Raw genomic sequence first — 18,627 nt, 5'->3', positions numbered from 1 at the left:
CATTTATGGAAAAATAGTAAAATAGTGGCAGACACAGCAGATTGGCAGTATGACGGTAATTTTAAATCAAGCGTGGGAGAACTTCCGATAATTTCCGTAAAACAATATAAAGCAAGAATAAAGTTTTGTCTACCATAATTTTTTGGTTAAAAAAAAATTGATGCTTTGACTTACCGTTGCTTGCAGACGGTTAGGGTCCACTTTTCCCCCGATTTCTAATTCGAAAATGGCCGTTGTGCCATATAAATGTCCTATAAATGCACCATATCGGAGCTGATTTACCACAAGGCAGAAAGTTAGGGTTCATGGACTTTTTAACGTGCCATATCCTAGAATATATGTTTAATTTCGACCAAATTTTTACTTATCATACGGTATATTATTAAGTGTCTTTTGTGTTGGTTTCTTAGGTTCCAAGTATTGTTTCTATATGTAATATTACTCGGGTGAATAAGTGTTTTAAACTAATTGAATACCATATATCCACTTATTCCAAAGAAATTGGTACAATGTGTTTTATTAATAGATGGGTTAGTCATTTTGTTTATTTTAAAATTTGTATCTACTTGAGAATATACACAGAAAAAAGGAACAGGAAAACATTTGTGAACTCATGGGAATCGGAAACGATTTTGAAAAACTATTCAGATAAATTGATATTATCTTGTGTATATAAGAAAGTTTCATGGAAAATTTCTATACAGGACAATAAAAATTAATATGTACTAATAAAAAATTCATTTTTAATGGGTGAGTGTTATATGCATTAAAATTTATGCTCTAAATAAAATAAAATGATATTTACGTTCAATACGTTATAAGTATATGCATAAGCAAGCTTAGTAATGATAATTTGATACCTCGTTGTATTAGAATTGCTGTTTTACTGTAGTTTAGATATAAAATATAGCTGGTTTAGAGTTACTAACAATTTCTTTTTAAATGAGTCAATTTTTCTTTAAAACATATTGAAAATTAATAGCTCATTGTTTCTTAATAATTAATATTTATTTTATTCGTATTAAGCAATGACAATTTTGAGAGTTAATCTTTCAAAATTATTTTAAAAAACCGTTCGTTTTAGAATTAATACTTAGTATTATTTCTAAAATATCATATCTTACGTATATGATACACGTAATAGACCCGGTAAAATCCGTCAATGAACATGTATAATTTGCGGATGGAAATTTTTTGCAGGATCTTGTATAAAAATTGCTCCTGGGCGTATAAAAGTGTAGGTTGCCGGTGGGTTCCTCGGTAAGATATTGTTTAAATTATTTTTTTAAAACAAATAAATAATATTGGCCGAATCACTTCGGTAAAATTTATATAATGGGGGTCAAATTTAACAAAAAATGATCTTAGACCTTTTTCTCGAAACTCTCCATTTTTTTAGTAAAAAACCATGCATAGACCAACCAAAAAGACAAACTTATATAGAACTTGTGAATAAAATATTCTAAAAATGATTCATCGTTAAGGAATCTATTGATATTTCTGGAAGGCCTATAGTTTAGTATATACCATTATAAATGGCGTGTTGACGATTATGTGTATTTGTCATCAAGATGGAATGTTTTTATTAAATAGCATGCAATCGATTTAATTTCATATACGCTATTTTAATAAAACTGTGTCATATTATATAAAAAATATTTTTCAATACAAATGACAAATATAAAAGAAATAACATGAAGCCTAAAAAATTAACTGTGAAGGTGTGAACATCACGACCAATACTATTCAATTTTTGTTTACACAGACAAAATGGTTTCCTTGACTCAAAAAATCAAAGGCAAAAATGTCTTTTTAGAGAATTTAAATGTCATTTTAGAGAAGGCTTATTTTTTTTAAATAGGTTTCTTTCGTTTTAAAAAACAGAGAAATGGAGTTTTATTCGCCTTTTTTTTTTTTACAACGAAAGAAATATATTAAACAAAAAATTAGTCTTCTCCCAAAATTTCCCAAATGGATTATCAAAATCCGGTAGATTTACCCCATTAGCATCTCTTCCAGAAGCTTTATCCACACCAAGGCTTACATGGTCTTTTTCCCAAAATAATTCATTATAATACCTAGAAATATGTCTTCCTTGAAATGAAGTAAAATATACGAATATCTAACATGACAACAAAGTAAATAAACCACAAAAGATTGTAATATATTTACAAAAGATCTCTGTCATCAAAGATCTTTAACAAAAACAAAATATCAGCTGTTATATGATATGTAGCAGGAGGTTAAATCTTTTTTTATCCTGTTTAATTAACAAAAAACTCATGTGATAGTTAATAAACATTTCAACGAAATTACAATTTTTTTTTTTAGTTATGTTGTGAAATATTTGCATAGGTACCGATTGTGTATAAAAAATATATCCTTGTAACAATTTTAATCGGTGTTGAAAGTGGTAAAACTCGAATGTTATTCAACAATCTCAGCTATTATCGTGCAGTATCAATTAATTTAGTCGTTAAGAACTGATGCCCACACTACACAAATTTGCCTAATTCCAAGGACATAGTTTAAATACACATTTAGTTATAAAAGCTCATCAACTCTATGATGATGACGTAACACATAAACTCAAGCCACATTAGACCACACATTAAAACGTAAGTTTCCAACAACAATAAAAACTGTTCGTATATTTTACGAAAAAAAATTTTTATAAACAGTAAACCATCACAATACTTTTTGATGGTTTTAAATTTCACAGTGCTACACATACTAAACATTAAATTAATTTCCTGTAATATTTTTGCATATTCCCCATATGACAACAGGTTTGTTTTTTTTAGATTGGTGTATACTCGTTTTTATAGAAAAGTATAGTAATAATATTCTTATGTAATCAGACGATCTTCTGCTATTTAAACTTGGTGTGGTACACTGAACTAAAAAGAACAGGCTAAATTGTATTTTGTTTAAAAAAAAAAACAAATGTATATCACTATATATTATAAATGCGAAAGTAAGCATGTTTGTTTGCTACGCTTTCACGCTAAAACTAGCGAATGATTTTTAATGAAACTGTACAGGAAATATAGCTTATACTTCATAATGGCATATGAGATATAATTTATAAAGATATTAATAAAAAAATAATAATTTAATTTGACATTTGACGTCACCATAAATTACAGATTTCTGTATATATAGTCAATATGAAATATTTCACGGCCATCTTCTCCGACATACTCAATAAATAATTACTATTATATATATATTTAAACAAATAGAAAACCATACATATACTTTACCTGTGTAAAACAATCCTTACCATTATTTCAAGTGTTATAGAAAGGGGATAAGCGAGAGCAATCTTTATCAATCTTTACATTTAAACCCAGCAAAGCGGGTGGGTATCACTCTAGTTAGTTTTATAAATGGTAAGGCATGAAATTATAATCAATGTTATAAAAATATTACAGGATTTATTTATTTTTTATTGTTGTTGTTAATTTGGTACGATTATGTTTTTTTTTTAAGCATACGTGTAGGATGATACGTTTTTGTTGTTTATATAAATAAACAAGAGGACTTAAAGGATTATTTATCATTAATATGTGTTTACAATTATAATAAAATACTACTTCAGCGCTCAGGATATTATTTATATGGTACATGAATTATAGTTGTTGAAAAAAAAAAACACAATTGAGTATTGTAGACAGTAGTTATTTTACTCTTCTCGGCGCTTCTACATTTAACTATTTTTTTGGCGTTTCAAATTTATTCAAATTTTTAATTTTACCTTATGGAAATTCAAAACTTCAATGCAAAGAATAATTCATACCTGAAACAAAAAAACAATAGAATTAAAATATGGTAAAATATTATTTATTTTTGAAAATATGCTAATAAAAAAAATTGGAGGCAGTAAAGAGAACTGTCGACAGAAGTGAGAACTTAAAACTTTGGGATAACTGTGTTTTTAATTTTTTAATTAATAGGGGATAATTCTGATGTCAAATTGCCCATATTACTCATAAAAATGTAAAACTAGACTTGATAACATGACAAAATTTGAAAATGAAATTAAAATTGATTAAAAAACGAAGAAATTATTAACAATCAAAAATAAAAAAACGCCATCTACGAACAGCAATTTACCAAATATCAGAATCACTTATTTAATAGTTTATTGTACAACTTTAATTATTTTAGTTCCATAGGGCTCGTTTTCTCGAATGAAAAAAGTTTCATCGGAGTTATATCCGTAGCTATAATCATGGCATGTTGATGACGCAAAACCATAATATTTTACCTTACTTAATATTATATATTATACATATATTATTATATATCGTCTAACGCGCCTATAGTTTTCACTTCAAAAATTAAAAGCTCTTTATTAATTTTTGTAATCCTTAATCTGTTGGGGAAAACGCGATTGTTAACAATTAGAATAAGTAGCGCAATTTTATCAGAGAACAATCAACAAAAGAATACTAAATTGAATTCCTATCTCATATTAAAGGAGGCTAAAGATTGATTTATGGAGAACTGTTTACACTGGCTCGAGTTTCTAACCAACTTTAGTGATAGAAAATTCTTATTACTGAAACGATACTTTCTATTAAAATTACAATTCGAATTCCCAGAATAAAAAAGAAATTAAATCATTCAAAATACTACGTTACAATAAAGAAATAATTCACAAAGTTCAAACTTCTTCACAGTGTCTGGCATTACCATAGACATACAATAAAAAAAAAAACAGATATACGCGAACCATAATTATCGTAGGGTCAAAGCACTTTCTTATAAAGTTCATTTAGTGTATGATGATCTTATGAAAAAGATTATAGTGACATTCCACAACGTTCTTTTGTAGCATGTTCATTCGTTAGAGAAAAAAAATCTGAAGATTTTTTCTGTACGTTTTTTTTTCCTGTTTGATAGAACGCCGTCCGTCGTTTTATAAACGTTTTATTTGGTATAAAAATTTAATTTAAACGTCATATTCTCCACGAAAATATACACTTATGCACTGTATCGAAGTTTAACGATGTGTAGGAGGGTCATAAATATGTTTTATGCGAATATCAAGGGAAAACCGCATTTATCGAAGTTTTCATAGCTTTGAACACATCTCAGCCTCTCCCAATTGAGGTAGAGAATTAAAAATTAATTATGAAAATTGGTATAGTCAAATGTCAATGTCAAATGTTGAAATATCATAGTTTTTCGTGATTTTTGGAGATCTTTTTCTCTATAAGAGGGTGTAATAGCCCCATACGATTCAGTCTTTCTTGTAGATACTTCACGTGTTCATTAACGTGAAAAAACAAGTGAAAACAAATAGACTTTTAGAGATAGACATTTAAACTTTTATTCTATTTCTAACGGTTTAAAAGACTCAATTGGACCTAGGTTGCTCATTTACGAACTGGATCTCACTTTTTAGATACTGAGCACGTATTTTTTCGTTTTAGGAGTTATCGTGTAGAGAGGCAGACAGACAAAGGGTAATGGACTAATTAAATGATTTTATTAACACCTATAGCAAAATTTTATTTGTAGCATCAATATTTTTAAGCGTTACAAACTTGGGACTAAACTTAGTATACCGTGATATATTTCATACATACATGATATAATAAGAACCCAATTTCATTTTAGTATTTAAAAATTATTTTCAAGTATTTAAAAATAAATCTAAAGAAAATGGGGAAAATATGACCATAGTGATGGACCTCTGCTACTCACGAGTATTTTATTACTTAAATCAGCTTATCTGTGTGTATTCACCACACAGTGGATGTGCAGATAAATAAAATTGTATGAAATCTGATTAAATGATGGTTAAATATTTAATAACGTTTTAGTAAAAATTCTGACTTGTTTTATTCATTTTTAAATAAAATAAATTAGTCGCCTACCTATTCAAGTAATTAAATTAATCACCAATAAATTTTATTTTATTTAAATTTAAAATAAGTTAATAAATTTTGTTGTTTGAGCTTTTTAAAACTCGACTCATTTGATCAAATTTCATTGTAAATAATATGTTTAGTTTTGGTGTTATTGTAAACAAATGAATCGAATCAGTATATGTATTTATCTTTTACTTTAGTCGATTAGTTTTATGTTGGTTCGTTTAGACGAAAATTTGTCTTTCACGCTTTACTGACGAAATCTTTTTATTTATAATTAGAAAGATTTTGAGTTAAGGTTGATTCTGTTTTTAAATTGTGTCATCGTGAAATATTTTGAGCACAAAAATCAGAGACAGTCATGGGGATTGAAGTGAAAACTTACAACTTTGGAATAACTGTGTTATTTTATAAATTTTTTAATAAATTAAAGTATGAATAATTAAATTTCATGATTTGTGAATTGAAATTATTAACGTGTGTATAAAAAACTATTATAAATAATAATAAAAAAACGCCATCTATGATCAATAATCAGAAGTTAGCAAAGATCAGAATCACTTTTTGAATAGATTATTGTACAGCTTTAATTATTATTACATACGTATTGGTTTTTTCGAGTGAGAAAAGTTTTAGTTTCTAAGGTTACGGTGTTATATCTGTGGCTATATATTAAATTAGTCCAATAAATTTCCGCATCGATTCGATGTATCCAAAAAAATAAAAGTGTAATATAATAAGCTTATGATGTATTTAGTTTTTCAATGGTGTGAATAATCCATTTTATACACATCCCTGATATTTATTATGGACAGATAAAACTTGATCGTGTGAATAGATAGATAAATCTAATTAAAACAATAATTATGATCGTCATACCCAACTAGATATAAAATATTATTATTAATCTCATTAAAAAAATTCAATAATTTAATATTTAACTCAATAAATAAATTTAATATTAAATACCATATTATTAAATTACAATATTATTTTATCAAAAGATATTATTTATTATATTACTCCATTTATTAAAACGACGAGACAGATAGCCTGTTGAAAAATTAAGTCTTCAAGATCAATCATACTTTATGCTGTACTTTAAAGCAGCCAAATATTTCGAAGCCTGCTTCAGAAGGGGAATGAAAATTTTGTTATAGTTAAGAATCAGAAGGTTTTGTGGATATAACTGACTGTTTTAAGGGAATTATGCTGACATTCGTTTAGAATTGATGAAAGAAAATCATAGAAACATCTTTTCAAGATATCATATTAGATATCATTTCGTTTTTATTCAGAGAGAGTAAATTATGTGCATTAGACTTCTTATCTAGTCGTTTTGTTTGAACAATATTTGCTCTATTATATCTAATTACTGTTTCCGAATTCGTACATCGAACTAACAATGAAATTTATAATTATACCCGATATTATTTATTAAACGATTGAAACAAACAAATACTAAATGATGACGTCATCATAATTATATTATACAATACCGAATAAAAAAAAAATGAAATGATTATATTTTATGTAATATACACATTATAATACCTCTGTTATGCTACTACAATAATCATTTGATATTAATGTTAGATTACTAATGGAAATTTCCACGCTATTTAATATGAATCAACCTAACGAACTAACTTTAATAGTGATACTCCACACACACAAATTAGGTTTGGGGCCAGTCAAGAAGATGATGTCAAAGTCGGATACAGAAATTTTTCCCTGTACGAAAATATAGCCTACCCTTTCAGGTAATGTACCTGGTTGACCGAGCTCCACTCGGTATTTTTTTAGTGAAAAAGCCATAAATTTTATCACAAATAAAAGAACCATTTAAAATGTCTCCGCACAAATACCAATTTGAATATCCCGGTAATGTACTTTATTTCGTCGCCAATAGATGTCAGGAAGAGTCATATTTTACAGTCAATGTTTTAGTTTTTCTTGAAAACACGGATAAAACGACGTTTTCTTAAAATGAAACCTAGCTAGATTGATTTTTCACCCCAAAAAACCCCTGTATATTAATTTTCATGAAAATCGTTTGAGCCGTTTCCGAGTTTGCTGATATATATAATATATATATATATATATATATATATATATATATATATATATATATATATATATATATATATATATATATATACAAAAATTGCTCGTTTAAATATATAAGATATTGTCCCGAGACGAAACGACAGTAGCATATGCACTGTCTCGACAGGTAAAAGTTTTTTACCGCATGTTTTGCCTCGTTTCTATCATTGAATATTGTCTATGGTCTCTTATTGCCTCGCTTTTTTAGTTTAGAATCTTTTTGGTATACAAAAAATAATGATAATTAATAATATCTGATCGGTTTATACGATTAACAAAAATTCGAAGTAATAATAAAATGAGCGAGTAGTGTCCTGGGATATCCGGTAGGAACAACGTAATTTATGTAAAGGAAACAACAGTTTTTCTGAAATGATTGTCAAATATTACGCCTGGCCCTAGATCTCTAAATAGTTAATAACTTTGTACCTACTCAGACATTTTCACATACACAAAAAATTGTAATAAGCTGTTTAGTTTAGGAGAAGAGAAGGTAGGTAGGTAACTTTTTTTTGTATGCAAAGAAGTTTGTGTGTAGAAGAATAATGGACAATAGAAAGAAGTGAAACAATGTTCGGCTATTGTTTGTCGTTATATGATTTAATCTTTATTACGTATTTCAGAGGTTGTTAAAGGAGTTGTGTTGGATGATAAGAACATTTTTCTGGAAACACATTTGTGATGCATGGATGAAATTGAATAGAATTACGAATAAATGTAAGGAATTTTGAAACATAGGAGACTCGGAATGAGCTCACAAATATTTCGTCGTTATCTAAAATGAGAAGAAATTTACGTGTGAACTACGTGGAAATCATGTTGAAAAGTTACACCCTTTGATTGGTTAATTACTTCTAAAGTAATTTTTCATAGTAGATTCCATGTTCCCTTAGAAAATCACGTCCTTATTTCAAGCAATTTATTATTTGTAGTCCTTATATGCTCACGGTTTCTCGATACTAGATTCGATTCTACCATAAAATTCATGTAGTTAGCAAGACAGTGCAGACAAATTTTAGTTGTTAGCCACGCGGATACTTTGACAACTTACTTCATCCTCATCAAAACTTATTTATTTTGCCCCCCTTTGAGGTAGAAGCGAAAAAATTGATTACCTAGACCTATTACACTTATCTATCTCATCTCGATTTAATTTCATAAAATGAACGAACCTGTGATGATTCTTCACAAAATATTCGAGACGTATAGTCGAGACCATCTACCGAGATGAGATCGTTGATATAAACAAACAAAGAGTCAAGGATAGCTTTATTTACGTATCGATAAAAATTAAAATTTTCCTCCCTGACAGACCAAGCCGATAAATCGATTGAAATAAATCCCATATTAGCTGTAAATCTAGTTATTAATACTTTCTTCAATGTAACAGAATATTTTTTAAACTAAACTCAAAAATATCTCTTTGAAATAAATTTTGCTGAATGTTGAAAGATTCGTAGGATAAAAAAAAAACTATTAAACATGGCAACATCGTTTTTGTCTGGGTATACAGTTTGTTTTATTACTGTATACACACAGATATAATAATAAAATAGTAAAAGATAGTAAATAATAAAAGAGGATATGATTAATATTAGAATTATATGAGTTTGATAAAATGAGATAACTACACAAAGTGGCAACCAGAAACAGAGAGGATGGATACAGAAGGGCTGTTTGTTAATAATAATACCCTTTACCTCCTATACGTAGGGTAAAGTGTAGTACCTTAGATAAAATTTACCTGAAATCAATTTATACTCTGTAAATAGATATAGCTATCTATGAGATAGTAACTATATGAAGACAAAGTTAATTTACTAGAAGACAAGAAATTGAGAGAATAATTATTGTGTCTTTGTTTTCAAGTAAAATAGAAATAATTTTTTAGTGTTTCATAGTAAAAAATTTAAATCATCTATTTATAAGTTGAATCACGTTACGAAGCTTTCGATAGTTGTTTAATATTTACATTCTTCAAAAAATTACATAGTGTTATAATAAGTAAGAAAAACTTGTTCTACTGTTATATTTAAAAAAAATAAGTTCAAGTTATTTAAATATAAATTGTGATCCCTGGCAATACACTCTCCTCTATTATATAGATAGTATTACACTGTTTAATTTAGAATTTTCGAAGTTCATTTCTACTCTTCTTTCAATTAATACATTTGTGTTCCATTTTGTTTGTATAAAGAAAATATTATGGATTATTTGTAATTTTAGTACTTAAAATGTTTTTCCTTTTGAGTTAAATTTTGTTTGACATAAATGATACTCTTCAAGTTATTTTGATTAAATTAACTCGAAAAAGAAAAGTGTGTACTCAAGTATAATTTTTCCAATTGGTTTTACACGAAAATATTTTTCAATTTTATTGATGGTTTTCGCTCTGATGGTTTTACCCACACGAATCTTTTACAAATATTTTATTTTTGTATTCAATAGGTTTTATATCTTTAAAAAAAACTTCTTTGACTTTTAAATTGTTGAGATTAAGGTTATTCGATTGTTCGATTATATGATAAACAATTTGTCAAATTACATAAAACTGTCAAAATTTTTTGTAAACATCCCATATTATTTTAAAACGATGTTGCGATAGTTTCTTTTATACCCGCAGTAGCTATAAACAAAAAAAATGTTTAAGCAAAATTGAAAACATTCATAAAAATAACGATAAAACTAAGAAAATTTTGGGTAAACATTTTCATAGAAATTGAATAATGAACAAAGAGAATTACACACCATGGTCGAAACTTGTTCCAAATAACAATGTACTACGTACAAGCTTTACCTAAACAAATAGATAGATTATAATAGAATATTGCAAAACAATTTATAATCAATACTAGAAATGTATAAATGATTTGAAACACGTTTTGCAAACAACTGATAAGGATTATGGTGTTATCATATTATATTTCACACAAAAGGTCGTTATTATTGGTTACTAATACGAGATTCTCTTGGTATTAAATTTGAAAATTGGCCATGGAATTATTGTGGAAAATTAATATTAGAAAATAAACCATGAAATTATTTTCCGAAATTCAACAAAATTTGTAGCGCGGGAGCGTAAGCGCCTAGACAAAAAATCCCCAGAGTACTTTTTTGCTGAAAACTGATCAAAAAATAAAAAAATATTTGTTATTTTGAAAAAGTTCAAAATTTTGTAAGAAATTTTTCCAAAATTCCATCGTCACAAAAGCAATAGTTCCATTTGCTCGGCAATTCGGTAATTATTAAAAATAATTATTTGAAACCTTGAATAAAAAAAACCTTGTAAACATTTGCTAATTTTTTATTTGCTAATATTAATTCGTTCCTTGGGGACAATACAAGCTAAGCCATTGAATTCTTCTGGTAAATTAGGTATAATTCGTTTAAGGTGTGCGATAAGTAAGCAAGATTAGAATTTCTAACATACTTTGGGCGCAGAAAAGTCTATTGCAGCTTCATGTTTCTTTTTGTCCATGGACTAATTAATTGCCGTGTAAAAGAACCTAACCTATACGTGCTTTGTACTGCAAAACGCATAGTAAAGGATTGAGTTCACTTTTATATCGAAGAATTACATCATTAAAAAACAATATTTATATAAAATATTTATCAATGATAAAAAAAAATCATAATAAATATAAAAAAATAAAAACTTTCAAAGGAAATGTAATATTTCTTGTTACAAGCAAAAAACAATTATATTTCGTAAAAATATTTGGGAAAAATATTTTGTGATGAACAATTCGGAATAATTTTTATTTACTTTTTCATTTCCAAGAATTGATATATGAAATTTCCTGGGATTTTCGATCAAAAGACATTCTCTTTTAAATACAATGAAGCTAGGCACAAAAATAATTTTTATTAAATATCTGACACCGTATTCATTATCAACAAAACATTATTATTGTTATTATTCCGATATTATTTAAATAAAATGATTGATATTCATACAAAAAAACCAACCTAATGATCTCTCCCATCCACATATCTATATCACACAATAAACACCGTTCTTCTCCACTAGAGTAAATAATTTCGAAAAATTCCAAAACAAAAATAATAAAACCAGTTTCAAAATGTGATAAAATCATAGAGAGAAAAAAATATATACCCAGCATGAATTATTATTATTTAATAATAATAATGATGGAAGACTATACCAAGCGTAAAAAAAATTCTGATCAGGTAAACCACAACGGGGCATAATATAATTTTTTTTGTTTGTAATTCCCTATGGCCGTTATGAAAAAAATACTTTTTAATAATTTCTTCTCTTTTTTGTTTGTTAAATATGTATTACCTCTTGTTGCTCAGTTGTTGATTCACTAGAGACATTCGAATCAAATGATACAGAATGGTTTAACTTAATTCAAGGCCGAATTTTCTTTAATTTCATAACCAATTATCTAATTTATTACTTTATAAAATAAATGTATTTTTCGTGTGAAGAATTTTATTTGTGAATGCAATTTTTTTATTATTATCTGAGCGTTAAAAGTGTTAAGTATTATAAAACTCACTCAATGTAAAATAATGGCAAGAGAGATAAGTTAACATTTTTTTAATGAAAGGCGAGTTGAAATTTAAAAGGCCTACAAAACAGCAAACTTATTCTAGTCTAATGATGAACACAATACACTTTTAAATAGTCAATAATGAAGAAATTTAGTTTAATCTTCCCAGCGCTTCCACCTTGCCATCAGAATCGTTTTTAGCTAGAGGAAAGATATGATTTTTTCTGACTGTGGAAAAATGTACAAGAGTTCCTCCTAGAGAGTGTCCACATTAAACCTAGCACGGTATTTGCATATGCTTTGTCACAATTTTTTGACACGTCACCCAATTTAAGTTAAAATTTCGAAATAAACCTTCTATTACAATAAAATGGATCAGGTTCATTCAAGTTTAGCTTAATTTAGATGTAGAATCTGGGACATCGATATAAAACCATGTCCGCTAAAGCAAGCATGGGCAAATGTGACTCAGAGAAGTCCCTCACACTTCTGTAACTAAATAACAAGCAAGACAGGCTTGGATAAAGAGACACACAATAAAGTTATAACAATGGTGACTTCGAATTAAAATAACTCACTAAATGCCTGCACTAAAGGCAGTTCTAAAAGGAGGGTTTTTGATATATGATACTCCAAAATTCAAATTTCTTTTTTGTAAAAAATTTTCGTGTAAATAAAACTGATATGACAGTTTTTCTTGACTCACGTAATTATGTGGGGTTTTTTAGGTGTTTTAACTCTTAGGATACGTAATCTACTCCGCAGGAACTAACATAAATTAATGGTTTCATGAAGTTTGATTCAAATTCATTTTTCATAGGATTCAATGAAATATGTAATAAAAGATAAATGATAAATCGTTCATTGCTCTTACAATATTTGATAAACTCTCAGTAAGCATATACTATTAAGAGAAGAAGAGGTTGTTAAGGTTATGTACCCGCGTTTATCGTTGTGGAAGTTGAATGGAGTCTCGTTCATTCGTTCGTATTTAGAGTGAGAATACAAATTCAAAATATATAGAAAGATATAATTTAAATGGTACGACAAATTTTAGATTTTATACGATAATAAATCAATGTGGGTTTGTTATAAAGGTACCTCTTTACTATCGCACACATATATAGGTAGGTATAGGTAGATTGGTAGAAGGTATTGGTAGAAGGTATTGTAGAAAACTCTGTATGTGTTTATAAAGGTGGGGTTCTCTCGTTTTACTTTTTTTTTTATACATAACTTGAAAGTTTAGTTAATTTGTAAATGTCATATTGTTGTTACTCCGTTTTATTTCATTTAAACATACAGGGTGAGTTAGGACCAACAATACCAGATTTCATTTTTTAAGGGTAGATTTCAACGGGGTTGTAGTTAACACACATTTCAGAACGACAGGAAATTTTAGAGGCTGTAGTTTAAGTCATGTTTAATTACTTTTTCTTCCATCCCATAGCCACTTATCTCGTTTAGGGAGCTTGGGAAATTTTTAGTTACATGGTAAGCTTATATTGATGATTTTGCATCGAGGATGATATTCAAAAATAAGAAGATGATTGAAGAAAAAAAACAAACATTAAGGTTGACCGGACTTCCTTTTCCGAATGTGTCACAAGACCACTGGTTCAAGCTACCTGCAAAGCATGGTAAGCTTATATTGATGATTTTGCATCGAGGATGATATTCAAAAATAAGAAGATGATTGAAGAAAAAAAACAAACATTAAGGTTGACCGGACTTCCTTTTCCGAATGTGTCACAAGACCACTGGTTCAAGCTACCTGCAAATTTTCAACTTTCTATCTTTTATACTTTTGGAGAAAATGGACACCACAGTTTTGTTCAAATTGGTAAACAGTGACGTTTACAAAAAAATGTTTTAATCAAAAGTTGTTTATTTTTTATAAGGATCATTTTTTATATTCAAATTTTTGTTCTATCTCTAACGGTTTACAAGATAACAAGACCCAATTCACCTATGTTGCTCATTACGAAATTAGCTTCATTTTCTACGGCCTGAGTATTGTTTAAAAATTTCAGCTTGATATCTCTTTTAGTTTTTTTAGTTATCGTGTCTACAGATGGACAGACAGACAGAAAAGCAGTATTGGACTAATTAGGTGATTTTATGAACACCTATATCAAAATTATCTTCGTAGCTTCAATACTTGTAAGCATTACAATCTTAAATAATCTGACCAAAAGTTTTCATGTAATTAATTAATCATTAAAAATTAGAATTGCAACAAGTTGTGAAAAGCAAATGTTGAATTAAGACATATTTTCTCTAGTGTTGATCCACCTTCTATAGATTAAGAAGTAAAAAACTTCTACTTTAATAAATTAAATCTCGTAAATTACGTTAAAAATAAAACAGTCTGACCAAGAGTTTTGTAAATATTTGAATTACAACGATAAAAAATTCACCAAAATTTTCGTCCACCATATTTACAATGTCCAAAAATATATAAAATTATTACTCCTAAAGTTTATATCATTCGCCCTGAATCTCCCTGTATAAAGGTATAAAAGTACCTTTAAATTTGGTTGTATGTTTTTGTAACTGACTTTTGTAACCTCAGAAAAAAGAGTAGTATCATTGTGTGTATTTTGTTATAATCGTTTTTGTCTGGGTACACATTTTTAAAATATATCCCAAGTATTCAAAAAACGTATTTTGTATGTTAATAGTGAGAGGATTGTGATAAAGAGATTAAATAATTCTAATTTAGAATTATAGTTAAATCTGATGAAAAAACGTTGGCGCTAAAATTACTATTTTTCATTTACAACTCATACCTGGTATTAAAATTATTAAAACATTCATTTGTACTTGTAGTGGTTAAAGAGTTTGAGAAGAAAATATCATCAAAAAAAGAAGGCAAATAGGGGTTTTTTATATTAGAGACCACCCTATCGCAGAAAAAATAGACCGAAAATTTCAAAGACCCGGAGTATGCTGTATTTACGAATTGGTTGAGTTTATCGACTATAGAGGAGTTGGTTTTGTTCTGGTAGTGTTTAGTCCTTGTGTTCAAAAAAGGGACACTATTATAGAAAATTTTTGTCGGTCTATTTTTTCCTAAATCCGTTTTTCACTACCCAAAATGACAAAATCAATGGAATAAATTCAATTCTCTTTAAACAATTCAATTACTTAATTAGAATTGCTTACAATGCTTTTTTCATGAACTTTAAAAGGAGTAAAATTATTCTGGGATGGAATTTATATCCTACAGTCAATTTTACAACATGAGGATTCTTTTACTAGTAAAAGTGTTTTTCCTTCTCTGTTTAGAAAAGGTTATTCCAGAAAAGTTTAATACCGTAAAGTTCTGGAGAGGAGAGAAATAATTATAATGGTTTTTTTCTCAAACTGCAAAAAACCATATAGGTAACGAAAAACTAAGTATGTCATAAATAATAAAAGATTTTATCCGACAAGCATAAAAACCATTTAATCTCCCCTCAGTTTTCGAATATTAATGGTAAATTCAGCCGTGTTTTTTTTTTTTTTTTTATAAAATAAAAAAACCCTACTTTACGATACTTAGTCGTATTTTTAATTCAAAAGGATCACATAAATTTTTTCATTACCAATAAAATTTCAACTTCAATTATGCAAAAATAACGATGGAGCTTATAACTTCTCCTGCATTTAATAGACACGTTTCCAAACATGTTCGTGAGTAAGGCATTTTGCTGATGTCTTCCATTACCATAGTGTATGAAGAAAAAAGTGTTGAATTTAATGCAGTAAAAATATGAAATTAGTAGGTATAGGAAAACAGCGACCCTTTCTTTATCTTAGAAAATATTGAAGAAACATTGTAAAATAGTGATGGTGAAAAATTATCTGCTGTCAACAGAATTAAATAAATTAAGGTTGCTATATTACTCAATTTACGAAAACGACCATTAAATTTATATTTTGTGACATATTTTTGTACTTCATTTTCAACACAAGTTTAAAATCGATGCAAAAGTGAGTGACAATTTCTAAAAAATGCCTAAAATTGAGTCGAGAAATCGCTTATCAGATCAACTTGGGACGATATTTTAGAAACTTATCACATAGCTAACAGATGAACCAGATTTTTTTAAATTTTTGGTCAATTATTTTAATCAAAATTACGATATGTACTGATTATCGAAATTGAAGAGCAAAAATTTTGACCAATTTTTTACAATTTTCTTAAGGGTTCTTTATAAGGGTAAAAATTTTTGTACCGGAATTTAATAAAATTCAGCATATAGAGTAATCTTGACCCATAAAATAAAAAAATCAGGTTCCGAGTATTTTCTATTGGCATTGCTGCCCGAAATCCGGGATTTTTGTATTTTTGGAGTCTTTTTTGATCTGAAGCTTAACATAAGTGTTTGTTCGTGAAAAATCATACAAATTCATTGTATTTTTTGATTGTTTTAAACCACTCTTTATATTTACATGATTTCCATTTTGGGAAGTAGTTTGAGCTACTCTGGAGATTTAAGTCCCAATAAACGAATTTCCGGATGTCTACCAGTCCGCGAAGTCAAATATAGGAAATTTCCTGAAGATTTAGGTAGGTTGTATTATTTAGGATTATAATTTCTAATCAAATAAATCCCACTATACAAAATGTAGTTTGTCAAACTGATTTCTGAATAATGGTAATTTGATATTTTTATCTAATCAAGCAATTACAGGTATAATTCCAGCCTGAAACTGTTAAAAACTCCCCGTATAGTAAAAAGAACATACCCCAATATACCAAATAAAATATAAAACATTTATAAAAAATTTTGTAAGTAGAGAGAGGTACCTAGGATCAAGTAATAAAGATGAAATAAAAAATTTACATAAGACGAAATAAAAAAAAAAACAAAATTAATATTAAACAAAACTGAACACACAATATAGTTATAAATAAGTTGGACAAAGATAAAAGATAATAAAATTGTTCAAACCAACGTCTGTATAATATTTATATGTTATGGGTTTACTTGTACTGTATATAAATTGTAGTATACAGTAGAGCCCTCTACATGCATATTGCATAATTAAAGATTTGCCGCAGCAGACATTCGTCCGTGATACGTTTCTTGTATATGTATGGTATGAATATTCTGTATATGTTGTATACCTATCTTTATTTAAAGGTGGAGATACACTAAGCATTTAATTTATGAGTCTTTGGGTACGATTCTAAAGGAGACCTTAAGAAATTCCCACGAGTCTTTCAATATTTATAGCAGAAACACACATATTTGATATTCATACTAAATTTATAATCGAGTTGTTTTGGAATCAAACCACAAACTTTATTTTTTAGGCTCAAAATTATTATTTCATGCCGATTCATTTATTATACCGTCTGTCCTATTATCGATTTATAAGTCTCAGATTTTAGCTGCAAAAAAGTTATTTTGTTATCAATATTTTGTTATCGAAAAAGCTTTCGGCTTGTTTCTGAAATTTAGAATCAAATAATTCGTTAACTATGCTATTAGTGTCCTATTAAATTTTATGATAAATACTCGATCATTCTAAAGGTACATGTACACTACAATTCTGGTTAGTTCTAGTTAATGTTGTTAAACTATTTTCTCGTAGAGTTTGCGAAAATAATAATTGTGCTGGCAGGGGACAGTAACAGGTAATCTTACCAACAATTTCCTCTTTTCGAGAAAAAGAAAACTTATTTACTACTAGAACCAATCAATTATGAGTGAGATTAAATTTTATAGAGGTCTGTTATTACTTAATTAGACCCACAAAATTGAGTTAGTGTATTGTTTTGGCTTCTAATTTTCACAGACCATACGAGCAATGGAGATAAGACTGAAAGAAGAACGTTCAGTCCTAATCGGAAGATTTTTGTTGCTCAACTTATTTAATAGTTTTAACCTTCGTGAATCATAGGTACACTATTTGGCGTATTTGAAACCAACTTTTCGAATATTAACGTTATTGTAAATTATTTATAAAATAATTTACAATGTGCTGCTTATAAATAGACAGACAGATAATCAATTTTTTTCCACAAAAAAATTATATTTTTAGTTTATTCCAAAATAAAACCACATTAACAATCAGTCTTCAGCCTACCTACTGATTGTGCATATAAACCTTTAGAT

At 28.0% G+C, this 18,627-nt stretch overlaps 1 protein-coding gene across 3 annotated transcripts in view; it reads right to left on the bottom strand.

The window, feature by feature from the left end:
* Positions 1 to 18,627, bottom strand: part of LOC123298293 (brain tumor protein) — a 409,721-nt gene that overhangs the window by 21,172 nt on the left and 369,922 nt on the right. The window contains exon 1 of one of the 3 annotated variants that reach the window (XM_044880254.1): positions 7,428 to 7,438. The exons of the other annotated variants lie outside the window; for them this stretch is intronic. The gene's annotated coding sequence lies outside the window, so the exon portion shown is untranslated. Of the gene's footprint in view, positions 1 to 7,427; positions 7,439 to 18,627 lie in introns of those variants that run through there. 3 annotated transcript variants of the gene reach the window in all.

Source organism: Chrysoperla carnea, chromosome 4, assembly GCF_905475395.1.
Source record: "Chrysoperla carnea chromosome 4, inChrCarn1.1, whole genome shotgun sequence".
Lineage (NCBI taxonomy): Eukaryota > Metazoa > Arthropoda > Insecta > Neuroptera > Chrysopidae > Chrysoperla > Chrysoperla carnea.
The sequence above is the reverse complement of the archived record's forward strand: the minus strand, read 5'-3'. Positions and strand labels throughout refer to the sequence as shown.